The following is a 14,067-nucleotide window of genomic DNA, read 5'->3' on the forward strand; positions in this document are numbered from 1 at the left end:
CACAGCCAACAGTTCCCTTTGGAATAACCACGGCCAAATCATTCGCCAAAAATTACAAGCAAAGAAGGAAACCATTTCAGCTGCTGGTGTCATGTGTGTTTATGTGGCATTTGTAGATGTGACCTCGTGAAGCTTGACATGTGTCCCAACTCACCGGAGGGAGTGGGTTTGTTGAGGACTCATACAAGGTCCTTTTGAAGGTTGTGGGCTATTAACCTGATGTAAAGAGCCCCGCAGCTGTTTGGTCACTGTCCCATGCTGCCCTCCACTTTGATGGAAGCCTCTCTCCAGAGGACATTTGTAACAAGACAGAATAAACTAAGGTTCAGAGCACAACATTTCCATATTCTAGGAGAAAAGGAAAAAAAGGATGGCAGCTTCTCTAATTTTTTTAAAATTAATTAATTTTATTTTTGGCTGCCTTGGGTCTTTGTCACTGCCCGCCTGCTTTCTCTAGTTGTGGCGAGCAGGGGCTACTCTTCGTTGCAGTGCGCGGGCTTCTCATTGCAGTGGCTTCTCTTGCTGCGGGAGCACGGACTCTAGGCGCATGGGCTTCAGTAGTTGTGGCTCGCAGGCTCTAGAGCACAGGCTCAGTGGTTGTGGCCCACGGGCTTAGTTGCTCCGCGGCATGTAGGATCTTCCTGGCCCAGGGCTCCAACCCGGGTGCCCTGCATTGACAGGCGGATTCTTAACCACTGCACCACCAGGGAAGCCCTCTAATTTTTCTTGACTTGCTCGTATGACAGCCTAAGATTTTTCAGGGTTTGGGGGAAAGGAGTAAGCAATGCTAGAGAAATAAAGAAGTAGGGACTGTATTCAATATCTTGTAATCACCTATAAGGGAAAAGAATCTGAAAAAGAATATATGTATATATATGAATAATTTTCTGTACACCTGAAACTAACACAACATTGTAAAATCAACTATACTTCAATAAAAAAATAATATAATAAAAAAAAAAAAGTAGTGGGGGACTGACCAGATGTCTGACCTGGGTGCATGTGAGTCAATCCTATCCCACTAGAGCAGACAGAAATGCTCATGGTAAACCAAATCCCATCAACAAAGTTCCCCATTCCCAACTTCATATGCCTGAATCACAGTCAAGGGACTAAACCCTTGCTGGAGAATCCAACACACCAGTTTAAGAGTAGGACAAATCTTGGTAACTGTGAAAGCAGTAGACACATTTTGAAAAGTGTTATCTGCATGTATAAATGCAAACGGAGAGGTTTGAGATTGGCGAGGGATGTGCAGAAACACAAGCTCCATCACTCCTGACCAGTGTGGCCAGGTGTCCAGCGAGGCGCCCACAGAAAGTGGGAGGAGCTCTTTAATGATTATCTGTCCAGCATGCAAGCTGACAACAGGATCTGTAAGACCACAGGGTTGAGGTAAAAGAGAAGCCTGATCAGAAAATGCTTTCACATGCCTTCTCTGGTGCTTTTTCTCCGACAGAGTGACTCTAGGAGGGGAACTTTCTGTGCTGGAACTCTGGCGGCCCTTTTACAATTCAAAATGTCACTGTGACCCTGTAAGCACAGCAGATAAAACACAAAGGGGAATGCTTACCTCAATCTGACTCATAAATCAGTTTTAAAGATCCAATAAAGAAAAAAAAATCCGTTCCAAGGGGACTGGACCAGGTAGGTATATTTATCTTGTACTCATCTGGACCAAATCTCCAGGCCATAACTGCACTGTTATAGGTTCTCAGAATTTCTTATGCACCAGTTAGGTTACTCTTATGCTTAATCAGACAGGCACATGTCTTGTGCCTGTCTCCATTTGATTGGCAACTCACACTGATAAGTTCTGGTTTTATTTACGGCAGCATTGCCCACAATCTTGTTCCATAGTCAAGTATTGTTTTAGACAGCTTTTTGCTTTTGATAAAGCAAAAGCTGGCATTGCTGATAAATACAGACAGAAATGGAAATATTTTTGCCGGGTGCCTTTGAAGTGGACCTGCCCATAGAAAAGGCCTGAAAATGACCTTTCTGGAAGTTGTTTTAAATAACATCCACTAAACAAGGCAAAGGCCATGGTTTTAGTGTAAAGATAAGCCCTCTTTTTCCACCAAGGTTAAAATATATGTTCAGCAAAGACTGGAGCAGGCAGGACCTGACTATGTCAGTAGAGGGGAAGGAGTGGTGGGAGAAAATGAGCTAAAATCTTATTTTCACTTCTCTCTAAATCAGTGGCTCCCAAACTTGAAGAGTTTTTTTTTTTTTAAATAGATTCCCAACACCTTTTTCTGCCCTCTTCCCCCTACTGATTCTGAATCTCCTGGGGGTGGAGACTGTGTGTTTTCCAGTTCCCGCAGGTGATAGGGGCAGCCAAGGTCCTGGAATCCGGCTCACTCATAATGTCCAGTGTTAATCCCTGGGGCCATTAATCCCTTTTCTTTATTTTAGCAAATGTCGCCCTCTAGTGGAAGTTATGATCCAGCCTTCAAATGTTTGTGCCTGTCTCAATTCTGTTTGAAAACCCTTCAAAATTTCACTTAAAAATGATTATGAAGTTGGTTTGCAGATAGCTATTTAGCGAGAGAGTAGTTTCCTTTGAAGGAGACTTGAAAGGAAAAGCTGGTAAAACCAGAAAGGGAGGTCATGGTTGAAAGCTTCAGTACCATCTCAAAGGAACAGTATCTTTACCAGGCTAAATCCACTTTGACTATTTTGAGTGATCTACGCGCTGCCGCTGCTCCCAAACAGACCTGAACTTACAGCACATGTTGAGGGGTAGTTAAGGGATAAATAAAACGATGAAGCAAGAGTTTCTGGTAGCAAGCTAAATGTTTATCTCCTTCATGTCCTAATTTTTTAAGGGAAATTCTTTAAAAGCCACTGTCACTGTGAGCAGTTTGGTTCTTAGGTAAATAGAACCTTGGTTCTTCCTGTTCCAGGAGACTGGATTTGAAGAGATTGTGCCACTCACTCCGGAGAACTTCTCTTTACCACAGAATCCAATCTACTGTACACTTTTTTGCTACCGCAAAGATGATTCTTATCACAGTTAACATTGGTTGGCTGTGGGCTATTGTTTGGAAATGTGCAAACACATGTTTTATAGGACCAGCTCATGCTATCTGCACAGCAGTTCTATGAGATAGTGTTCTTAGCCCCATTTTACAGATGATACATTGGAATCTTAAAAGATTAACAGCCATGTGGGTAACACATAGCTAGTAAGCAGCACAACATGGATTTTTTTTTTTTTTTTGGCTGTACCTCACATCACATGGGATCTTAGTTCCCCGAGCAGGGATTGAACCTGGGTCCACAGCAGTGAAAGTGCTGAGTCCTAACCACCGGACCACCAGGGAATTCCCGCACAACCTGGATTAGAACTCAGCTGTCAAAAAAAAAAAAAGAACTCAGCTGTCTACATAACCTCGGAGTTCACTGAGGCAACCACAGATGCTGCAGCCTGTTCCACCATCGCTGGTTGTTATCCTTGCCCCTCCCCCAGTGTAGTGACAAGGTACCATTCTGTGGCCCGTAAATGTGGTTAGGCAGGAGCCCAGACTGCCTTGTCCCTGGAATACTATTAACAAACAGAAGTTTGTACAAATATTTGGTGATAAGGGGCATTGCCTCAAATAACATGTAAGTCTCCTGATCTCACCTGGGGGTTGATTGTGCAAAAGCACAACTCACAAAAGGCACCGACCAGCCACCTGGGAGAGAAGAGTGAGCTTTCCCCTGGGGTTTCTGCCCTGGGAGGGAGCTCAGTCTAATCCTGATTATTTGTTCACTTGCCTCTGAGCTGTTGTATTTTACACCCATTTGTGCTGAGTCTATATGCCACCATGGTGAAGTGTCCATAGTGGTACCAGTGTATCATATATTAATATTCTCAAAGGGCCAGCTCAGTGCCAACGTGGAAACGGCCATCCTCTCAGAGTACCTCTTCTTCCTCACTGGTCAGTCCCTCCTAATCCCCTGGGATCCAGCTTATTTCAACAGAACTCTCTGGAAACTTCTCTCAAGCAGCTCATATTCTTTCTCCTGCAAAATCCCAGTGGGCTTGCTTTATCTTTTTTACCCTGGGCCTCTCTTCAGTTCACGTATGTTTTTGTTTGTTTGGTTTTTGGGTTATTTTGGCCGTGCCGTCTGACTTGTGGGATCTTAGTTTCCGGACCAGGAATTGAACCCGAGTCCTCGGCAGTGAGAGTGCAGAGTCCTAACCACTGGACTGCCAGGGAATTCCCTCAGGTATGTTAACAGTTCTTTTTTCTTGAACTTTTCCTCCTTGGATGGTACCATTTTCTGGCTTTCCTCCTGTCTCTCTGCTCTTTTTCCTCCTTGCAGACTGTGTTTCTTAAGGTTCAAGATATATACCTTACCTGTTCTCCCTCTCTCCTTTCTACAAGAGCTCATTCACAGACATAACCAAATTTTATTTTTTTTAATTTTTTAAAAAATATTTTTGAGTATTTTTTCTTTTAAAAAAATTTTTTTTAATTTATTTTTTGGCTGTGTTGGGTCTTCATTGCTGAGCGCCGGCTTTCTCTAGTTGCAGTGAGCAGGGCCTACTCTTCGTTATGGTGTGCGGGCTTCTCATTGCGGTGGCTTCTCTTGTTGTGGAGCACAGGCTCTAGGCGTGCGGGCTTCAGTAGTTGCGGCTTGCAGCCTCAGTAGTTGTAGTGCACGGGCTTAGTTGCTCCACAGCATGTGGGATCTTCCCAGGGATCGAACCCGTGTCCCCTGCATTGGCAGGCAGATTCTTAACCACTGCGCCACCAGGGAAGTCCATAACCAAATTTTAGAGTAGAAAGAAACTTTAGCTATAATTTTATCACCTTCATTTTGCAGATGACCTCATCTTTGTCCTCGGACGGTTACCACTCATTCATTCATTTATTCATTCACTCTTTTAACAAATACCATCAAGGGCTTCTAAGTTCAAAGGATTGGTACCATGAAGGAATATCACAGTTTGCAAGTTGGTAAAGGTGATAGGACTTGCACAACGTACAAGGCCAACTGTGAAAAGTGCAAGAATGTGAGAATAAACTCAGAAACAGAACTATGGTGTTCAAGAGAGAGATGGGTCTGGTGGAAGGAAGGAGGTGGGATGGACAGAGCAGGGAGGGCTTCATGGAAGAAGTGGTATCTGGGCTAGGCCTTTTGTCAGATTTGATAGGGAAAAGGAACAGTCTAGGGGGACAGGAGGACCTGAACAAAAGCCTGGAGAAGGGAAAGGACTGTGTGGCTTCATGGAAGCCCCAGCTGCCTCATTAGTGAGCTCGTGTGCTTGCTTCGACAGCACATACACTAAAAACAAGTGAGCTCATGCTCGACTTCTACCCAGAGGAGCAGCGGGAGATGAGGCAGGGCAGGCAGGATGGGCCGGTGGGTGGGGGCGTTAATGTCAGGCTGGGCTTTCTTAGCAAGCAGCAGAGTGAGATGGGACTGAAGGTACGCTTTGGGGGGAGAGTTCGGGCAAAAGACAGGCATTTGAGAGACATCAGGAGCCGGTTAACAAGGGTTATTTGGGCCTTAATCTAGAGCAAGAAAAGGAAGGGGGGACCAGGGCTGATACAAGAGACCTTGCCAAAGCAGGATGGAAAATATTTGACTGGTGCAGTTAAACAAACAAGAAGATTCAGAAGGAATTCAACAACAGTTATCAAGTGTTTACCATGTTCAAGCGACCGTATTACCGAACTGAACTTGGGTCCACTTGCCTGCCTCAAAGCAAAGCCAATTCACTGACACCAGGTTGTGATGAAGGAAAGCATAGTGTTTATTTGCAGCTCCCCAAACGAGGAGTATGGGAGAGGCTCATGCTCAAAACTCCCTGTTATTGGCTTTCAGGGATGGGTTTTTAAGGCAACACTTGGGGTGAGGGCTTCAGGGTGCATGACTTTCTTCTGATTGGTTGGTGGTGAGGTAATAGGGTGACGTTTCAGGAATCTTAATCATCAACCTTCTGGTTTCAACCAGTTTGGGGTCTACCTGCTTTTGCTCAGCTTATAGTCACCATCCTCCACTTGGGTGGGTGGTCTAATTTCCTGCAGAACTCAAAGATATGTGTGTCAGATCATTACGTACCTCCCCTGAGGAGGAACTAGGACTCTGTTTTATTGCTGAACTGTTGTCATTACTTTTCCTGTTTAACTGATTTTCCTTTGTTTCTGCATTCCTTCACTTCCCTAATTCCCAGGTCCTGCTCAGTTTCAGCTGTTCTCACCATGGAGGGAGCAAGTGAACAGGAATTAGGGCCCGCCTTGGAAAAAGGGCAGATATGCTAGGTGGTACTGGCTTTGCCCTAGTGGGCACCTACCCTGGTGAGGCCAATCATTCTACTCTACTGTGGTAGCTAAGTTTCCAAAGATGGCCCCAAACAATACTTTCCCTCCTTATAAGCCATGCTGCTCTTCCCATCAAAAGTAAGAGCTATTTCCCTTCCCTTTGAATCTGGACTGTCCCCGTGACTGGTTTTGACCGTAAGTGACATTCTGAGACCTCCCAGCCCAAGTTTAAAAGGCAAGGCAACTTCCATTTCCTTCCTCTTGGAATCTAGCTGCCATCTTGGGAGACGCCCAAGCCACACTCAGGCCACACGGAGGAGAATGGAATTGCTTTAATCAACAGCTCCCAGCTGCCAGCCATCTAGGTGAGCCATTTTGGATGTTTCAGCCCAATCAGGCCCCAGGGTGACCACATGGAACAGAAGTCCCTCTCGGCTGAGACCGTAAGCAGAGAGGGGAGGGGGTCTCCAGAGAAAGAGAACTAGGCATGGCTTTCTTGACATAAGAGAAGCCATTGCTGGCCTAAGCTATTTTGTGATCTTCTAAGCCTGGCCACAATGCTTGCCCTTGAACAGGTCTCAGTAATTAAAGATCTTAAGGCAAGTGAGGGAATGCAGGAGCAAAGGAAACACCGTCAAGAAAAAATAGTTGTGATAAAACAGAGTCCTAGTTCCTCCTCAATGGACATACATAACAATCTGGTACGGTCTTTTGAGTTGTTCTACAGGAATTTAGGCCCCCACCCAGGTGGAGGATGGCTAAGACCCCAGACTGGTCTGAACCTAAGGAATGATGTTAACTTTTTCTGACCTTTGTGCCTTCAGTCAACTAAAGCTTGGACTCTGTCAAACTTTGCCCCAATTCTGTGCTGAATTCTCCTCTACTCAAGGCCCTTCGTGAATATGCACACACTGCCCCAGCCTCTTCATGAATATGCATATGCTGCACCAGCCTCTTCATGAATATGCATATACCCTTAACTTAAAATTTCCCCAGTTTTGCTGCTTGGGGAGACACTGCTTTGTGAAATTTCCCCAGCATTCTCCTTACTTGCTGCAAGTAATAAATCCTTCTCCCAGTCTTTGGCTTGGTTGTGTCTTTTGGCTTGACAGCTACCAAGAGGCAAACCCTGTTTTCAGTTAACAAGGCTAGTTAACTCACAGATCTGTGAGAGATAATAAAATGGCTGTTGTTTTAAACCACTAAGTTATGTAGTGGTTTGTTGTGCAGTAGTAGTTAACTAAAACAGCTGCCCATCTGACCAACTTTACTTGACCCATGGGTAGGCTTGTATCCAATCTGGCCCCAACTAGAGGCAAGAAAAGAGACTCGTTTCCTTTTTACCGGCAAGGCCGGGAGGTGTGAGGCCCAGGAGCTGCCTCCATCGTGTAAAGAAAGCCAACACAAAAGAAAAAAGTTGACAAGTAAAGAGAAGCACAGATGCAGTCAAGGAACCCTGGACAAGCTTAAGTTCTGATTCTAGTTGGCTTGACATCAGCCTGCACAGCTCTTCTTCCCCTATTTAAACAAACCTTCCCCTATTTATCCCAGCTAGTTCGAGTTGGGTTTCCATCACTTACAACCAATAATCCCTGATTAAAGTGCTAGCTCAACATTTCTAAGAGGACTAAATCAACAATATACATGACTACACCTGGCCCATGACCTACACTAAAGATATCATTTTACACTCACCATATTGGCAAACGTATAAAAAGTGTGACAATATCAAGAGCTGGTGAGGGTGGAGGCCAATGTGGTAGTGCAGATTAGAGCCTCCACTTTGGAAAATAAGTTGCTATTATCTGGAAAGTCGGAAACGTGCTTACCTAGCAGTTGTGCTTGTGTGCGTACCCCAAAGGATCTTTTGCACACACACGAGAATATTCAGAGCAGCTCTGTTTGTCATACTAAAAACTGGAAGATATTTTAAACATCTAACCCAAAGAGGAGAGATGTATAAACTGCAGTGTAATTGTGTACTGGGATGCTACACAGTAGTGAAACGGGTCACATTCCTACAATTCCTGGTTGCATTACATACAACATGAAGGTCACCAATATTAAGCAATAAAAAGAGCAAGTCACAGAAGAATATATACAGTATATTCTATTTCTATAAAGCTCAAAGGCAAAACTAAATAATATACAAATATATGAAGCGGGGCTTCCCTGCTGGCGCAGTGGTTGAGGGTCCGCCTGCCGATGCAGGGGACACGGGTTCCTGCCCCGGTCCGGGAAGATCCTACATGCTGCGGAGCGACTGGGCCCGTGAGCCATGGCCGCTGAGCCTGCGCGTCCGGAGCCTGTGCTCCGCAACGGGAGAGGCCGCAACAGTGAGAGGCCTGCATACCGAAAAAAAAAAAACAAACAAACAGTAGAGCCCGAATAATGTGGAACCCTAGTACATGATAAAAGTGGCATCTCAAACCACTGTTTCAAAAATGGGCTTTTAAAAAATTAATTAATTAATTTTTGGATGCATTGCTGCACCTGGGCTTGCTTTAGTTGAGGCGAGCAAGGGCTGCTCTTCATTGCAGTGTGCTGGCTTCTCTTGTTGCAGAGCACGGGCTGTAGGTGCGCAGGTTTCAGTAGTTGTGGCATGCAGGCTCAGTAGTTGTGGCTCACTGGCTCTAGAGCACAGGCTCAGTAGTTGTGGCGTACAGGTTTAGTTGCTCCGTGGCATGTGGGATCTTCCTGGACCAGGGCTTGAACTCGTATCCCCTGCATTGGCAGGCAGATTCTCAGCCACTCCAAACTCCGGAACTCCACACTCCGGAGGCCCTCCTTTCCACATGCTGCCTCTCCCCTTCCCTCATTCATTTATTTTTATTTATTTATTTATTTTATTTTTTGGCTGTGTTGGGTCTTCATTGCTGCACACAGGCTCTTCTCTACTTGTGGTGAGCAGAGGCTACTCTGTTGTGGTTTGCGGGCTTCTCATTGTGGTGGCTTCTCTTGTCCCCAAGCACAGGTTCTAGGTGCACGGGCTTCAGTAGTTGCAGCACGTGGGCTCAGTAGCTGTGGCGCAGGGGCTTGGTTGCTCCACACCGTGTGGGATCTTCCTGGATTAGGGATCAAACCCATGTCCCCTGCATTGGCAGGCGGATTCTTAACCACTGCACCACCAGGGAAGTCCCTAGGCAGTAAATTCTTGTTGCTTTTCTATTTTATGTATACTAAGTTTGTATCTGTTAATTCCATACTCCTAATTTGTCTCTCTCCCCTTTGATAACCATAAATTTATCTTCTGTGTCTTTGAGTCTGTTTCTGTATATACATTCATTTGTATTATTTTTTTAGAGTCCACATATAAGTGATATCATATAGTCTTTGTCTTTCTCTGACTTATTTCACTAAGCATAATATTCTTTAGGTCCATCCACACTGCCACAAATGGCAATATTTCATTCTTTTTTATGGCTGAGTAATATTCCACTGTATGTATGTATGTATGTGTATATATATATATATATATATATATATATATACCACAGCTTCCTAAACCATTTGTCTGTTGATGGGCACTTGGGTTGTTTCCATGTCTTGGCTATTGTAAATTGTGCTGCTATGAACAATGGGGTGCATGTATCTTTAAATAAGTTTTTTAAAGGCAAATATTGTCGCATTGGGATAAACACTATCATCCAACCATATGCCTCATACAAAGGACACAGTAAGAATAAAATAACATGGAAAGGTTAGAAATAAACGGATGGGCAAACTTATATTAGAAAAACAAACAAAAAAAGACAACTAATAATGCTAATGTGAGATAAATTAGAACTCAAGGCAAAAGACATAAATAACCTAGTTATTTTATACAGATATGTGTAATCCACCATGGAAATATTATCAGCCACAAACCATAATGAGAATAAATAGCATAGCCTCAAAATGTACAAACAAATAACAATAGAAATAATCATGGAAAATGACGGAAGCATATTTTTTATTTTAATTTTTTGTTTAAAATTTTTATACAAAATTAAATCTTTTGGGTGAACAGTTCTGAGTTTTGACAAATGCATAAAGTCCTGTAACCACCAACACAATCAAGATACAGAAAAAATCTATCACCCTCAAAAATGCCTTTGTGCTGCCTTTGTAGCCAAATGCTCCACACATCCCCAATCTCTTGGGAGTTCTTTGATCTGTTCTCCATCCTTATAGTTTTGTCTTTTCTATAATGTCATATAAATGGAATTATAGCATCTTTTGAGTCTGGCTCCTTTCCCACCGCATAACACCTCTGAGATTCTTCCATGTGTGACATGTGTTGATAGTTCATTCTATCTTTGGCAATATTTTATGGCCAAGTAGCATTTGGTTGTAAGGATGTACCTCAGTTGCTTACCACTTACCTACTGAAGTGCTTTTGAGTGACTGCAGTTTTAGGGGATTATGAAAATGGTTGTACTATTTTGCATTCCCACACAGTAATGAAGAAAAGTTCTTGCTGCTTTGCATCCTTGCCTGCATTTGGTATTTGAAGCATGATCTTAACACTTCACTATTAATCAATGAGAATACATACACTCCCAATCAAGTATAAAATACAGAGAGAGATTTGGACAACATAATTACAGCTAAGATTGAATTAATAATTTTTAAAAATTAATTTATTTTTGGCTGCATTGGGTCTTTGTTGCTGTGCGTGGGCTTTCTTTTTTCTAGTTGCGGCGAGCGGGGGCTACTCCTCCTTGCGGTGCGCAGGCCTCTCATTGCGGTGGCTTCTCTTGTTGCGGAGCACAGGCTCTAGGCACGCGGGCTTCATTAGTTGTGGCACGTGGGCTCAGTAGTTGTGGCTCACGGATTCTAGAGCGCAGGCTCAGTAGTTGTGGCGCACGGGCTTAGTTGCTCTGCGGCATGTGGGATCTTCCTGGACTAGGGCTCGAACCCATGTTCCCTGCATTGGCAGGCAGATTCTTAACCACTGCGCCACCAGGGAAGCCCCAAATTAATCAATATTTCATGTCATTATCTGTACATGATAGTGAAAACATCTCTACTTCAAGAATCTGTGGAACATTTATAAAAGCAGATCATATTCTAGGCTACAAAGAAAACTTTAATTCATTTCCCAATGTAGAAACCGTATGACAGTGTAATAAATGTTGACTTAAAAACAAATGTTTGGGACTTCCCTGGTGGTCCAGTGGTTAAGAATCCACCTTCCAATGCAGGGGTGACGGAATCGATCCCTGGTCGGGGAAGTAAGATCCCACATGCCGTGGGGCAACTGAACCCGGGTGCGCCACGACTAGAGAGAAGCCCTCGTGCTGCAACGAAGATCCGGCATGCTGCAACTAAGACCCAACGCAGCCAAATAAATAAATAAATATTTTAAGAAAATGTTTCAGCAGCAATAGAAATAATCATTGTAGGTACTTCACTGGTGGTCCACTGGTTAAGACTCTGTGCTCCCAATGCAGGGGGCCCGGGTTCAATCCCTGGCCAGGGAACTAGATCCCACGTGCCACAGCTAAAAGAGCCCGCATGCTACAACTGAAAGATACCATGTGCTGCAACCAAGACCCGGTGCAGCCAAATAAATAAATAAATATTTTGTAAAAAATCGTAAAGAAAAAAGATGTTGTCTGCCACTCCAGTTCTACAAGGAAATCAAGCCATTAGTCACTAAAGTCACCCACTGAGAGTGGGCCTATGGGGATTTCAGGATGGAGAAAAACAGGAAGCATTCTGTGCTTTGGATACTGCCCCTAGATAGTTAAGATACATATCTAAGGAAAATTTTCCACATCTCCTAGATTCTTGGACTAGATGTTTTTTCCCCAGCAAAAAAATTCATATATAGCCTGGCTCCTCCCTTACCTCTTGGGAACACTTTCTCATAGCTCTCCTATTGTCTCCTGGGCTACAGTCCTCAGTAAGACACTGAATAAACTCAACTCACAGCTCTTACATTGTGTGTTTTGGTTTTTCTTAAAGTCAACATCACATAGACGTTACAAAACACTTGCCAAAATAACTACTGTTTTGGATCAAAGAGGAATTTTAAAATTTAACTAAAGACTATGTAGCAAATAATGAAAATAAGAGTCCTATTCAACTACAAACTCAGGCTGAAATGCTTTCATTATTACAAAAAACCAATAAACTTTCCTTATTAAGTTAGGAGGAAAAAAGGAAAAGAATTCCCAAGGAAAACATATAAAGGAAGTAAAGATAACCAGATATTGTGCCCGTGTGTCTTCTGTTCCCTCTTCCAGTAAATCAAACCCAGAGGGCAGGGACATATTATTGACCACTTGTGAATATGCCTGGCTCACAGTATGAGCTCAATACTTAGAAGTACTTTCAGCTTTCCCAATGTTAGATCTTCTCTCCTTTGGGCTTCCAGTGTAGGCTGTTTATAGCTCTATCTTAGCATTTATTAAAGTATTGCAATCCATAAGTCTTCCACATCACACCAGTCCTTTAAAAACATATTTGTTTACCACTCAGAATGTGCCAGGTGACTGACATTGACTTATTCAAGCCTCGTACAACACTTTTTTTTTTCTCCTATTTTTCAGAAATTGAGGCTCAGAAAAGCTAAGTGATCAAGGCCACAGGGCTAATTCATCACAAAGTCAGGATTTGGTTGCACATCAGTCTACTTTCAAACACAAGGTCTTTCTACCGGAACAGGTTACTTTAAATTCAGGGACAAGACTAGTTTGTCACCTCAGCTCCTAGCCTAGCTCCTGGCACAGAATATTAAACAGGTTAGGCATTACTTGCGCCCTGCCGTTTGTAAGGTTTCGTTTTGTGTAGTACGGAGAAACGCACACTACTCACAGGCCGACGACCTACGCCGCGCAAAAAATCAGAAGAATTTAGGACACCGCGCGACTCTTAGACTTTCCTTGACGCCCATCTTTACGGCTGGCGTGTAACCGCTCTATACTCTGGAGGACTCAGTGAGCAGGGCCAATCATTAGGCCACTTTATAGGCACGTGGCTGGAAGTTTGACTTGCTATTGGTTAATGGCGGTAAAGCCCGCCCAACCACCTCCGGTCTGCTTCTTTAAGTAGAAGCCCGGTTAGTTCTCCTTCCTTTCAGCGACTCTGAAGTGGTGAAGGTGAGGTGGCGTGTGTTCTGGGCTGGGGCAGGTCTGTCCCCGCTTTCGGGGCCTGGGAACCGGGTGGGGGGTGGGCGGCTGGCGGTGATGACATGCGAATTAAAGCACGTGTTAGACTGCTGACGCGGGTGATGCGAACTGGAGTCTGAGCTGGGCCGCTGAGGCGTGGGGGTGGGAAACGGGTTTGCGGGTATACCACCTTCTCACCCACCGCTCTCGTTCTTGCAGGTCCCGGCTAGGAGAAGGACGTCGCATCTCATTGTCCTCCCAGCTTTTCGACCTTCCCCCGAAGCCCCTCAATAAAATGGATTGATCCCAGCGACGGTGTCCATTTTGTTTGTCGCGATGCGCTGCCTTTGAGCCCCCGCCGCGCCTGCGCGTGGCGCCGGGGGTCAGGCTGCAGCGCCAGAGCAGCACGCGCTTGCGCATAACTGGGGCCGTCTTGCCCCCGCGGCGGCGGCCCTTTTAACCGCGAGCTACACTGCGGCACTGGGCTGCCGGGGTGGGGGGCTGGGGAAGGCGTCGGGGGTCCTGCAGTCTTTGCTTATTCCTGTGCCTGTGCTGTGAGTCCGAGTGTTCTCTCCGTGGAAATCAGTGAGACGGGCAGGTTCATTTAACCGCGGCGGGGAGGGCGTCTGCAGGGAGGGGAGATGAGAATCCGGCTGTGGCCTTAAACAGCTTGAGTGAAGGCTGTAGTGCACTTGACACGAACTGGT

At 44.7% G+C, this 14,067-nt stretch overlaps 1 long non-coding RNA gene and 2 other non-coding genes across 3 annotated transcripts; all 3 read left to right on the forward strand.

Annotated features, from left to right (window-relative positions):
• Positions 1-12,982: 12,982 nt before the first annotated feature.
• Positions 12,983-13,673, forward strand: LOC109551424 (uncharacterized). Its single transcript, XR_012328552.1, has 2 exons — positions 12,983-13,382; positions 13,580-13,673. It is a non-coding gene; the product is annotated as an uncharacterized lncRNA (long non-coding RNA).
• Positions 13,433-13,502, forward strand: LOC117309859 (small nucleolar RNA SNORD104). Its single transcript, XR_004524149.1, has one exon. It is a non-coding gene; the product is annotated as a small nucleolar RNA SNORD104 (small nucleolar RNA).
• A 25-nt stretch (positions 13,674-13,698) lies between the features above and the next one.
• Positions 13,699-13,835, forward strand: LOC117309877 (small nucleolar RNA SNORA76). The gene has a single exon (XR_004524166.1). It is a non-coding gene; the product is annotated as a small nucleolar RNA SNORA76 (small nucleolar RNA).
• Positions 13,836-14,067: the final 232 nt, after the last annotated feature.

This window comes from Tursiops truncatus, chromosome 20, assembly GCF_011762595.2.
Source record: "Tursiops truncatus isolate mTurTru1 chromosome 20, mTurTru1.mat.Y, whole genome shotgun sequence".
In the NCBI taxonomy this organism is placed as follows: Eukaryota; Metazoa; Chordata; class Mammalia; order Artiodactyla; family Delphinidae; genus Tursiops; species Tursiops truncatus.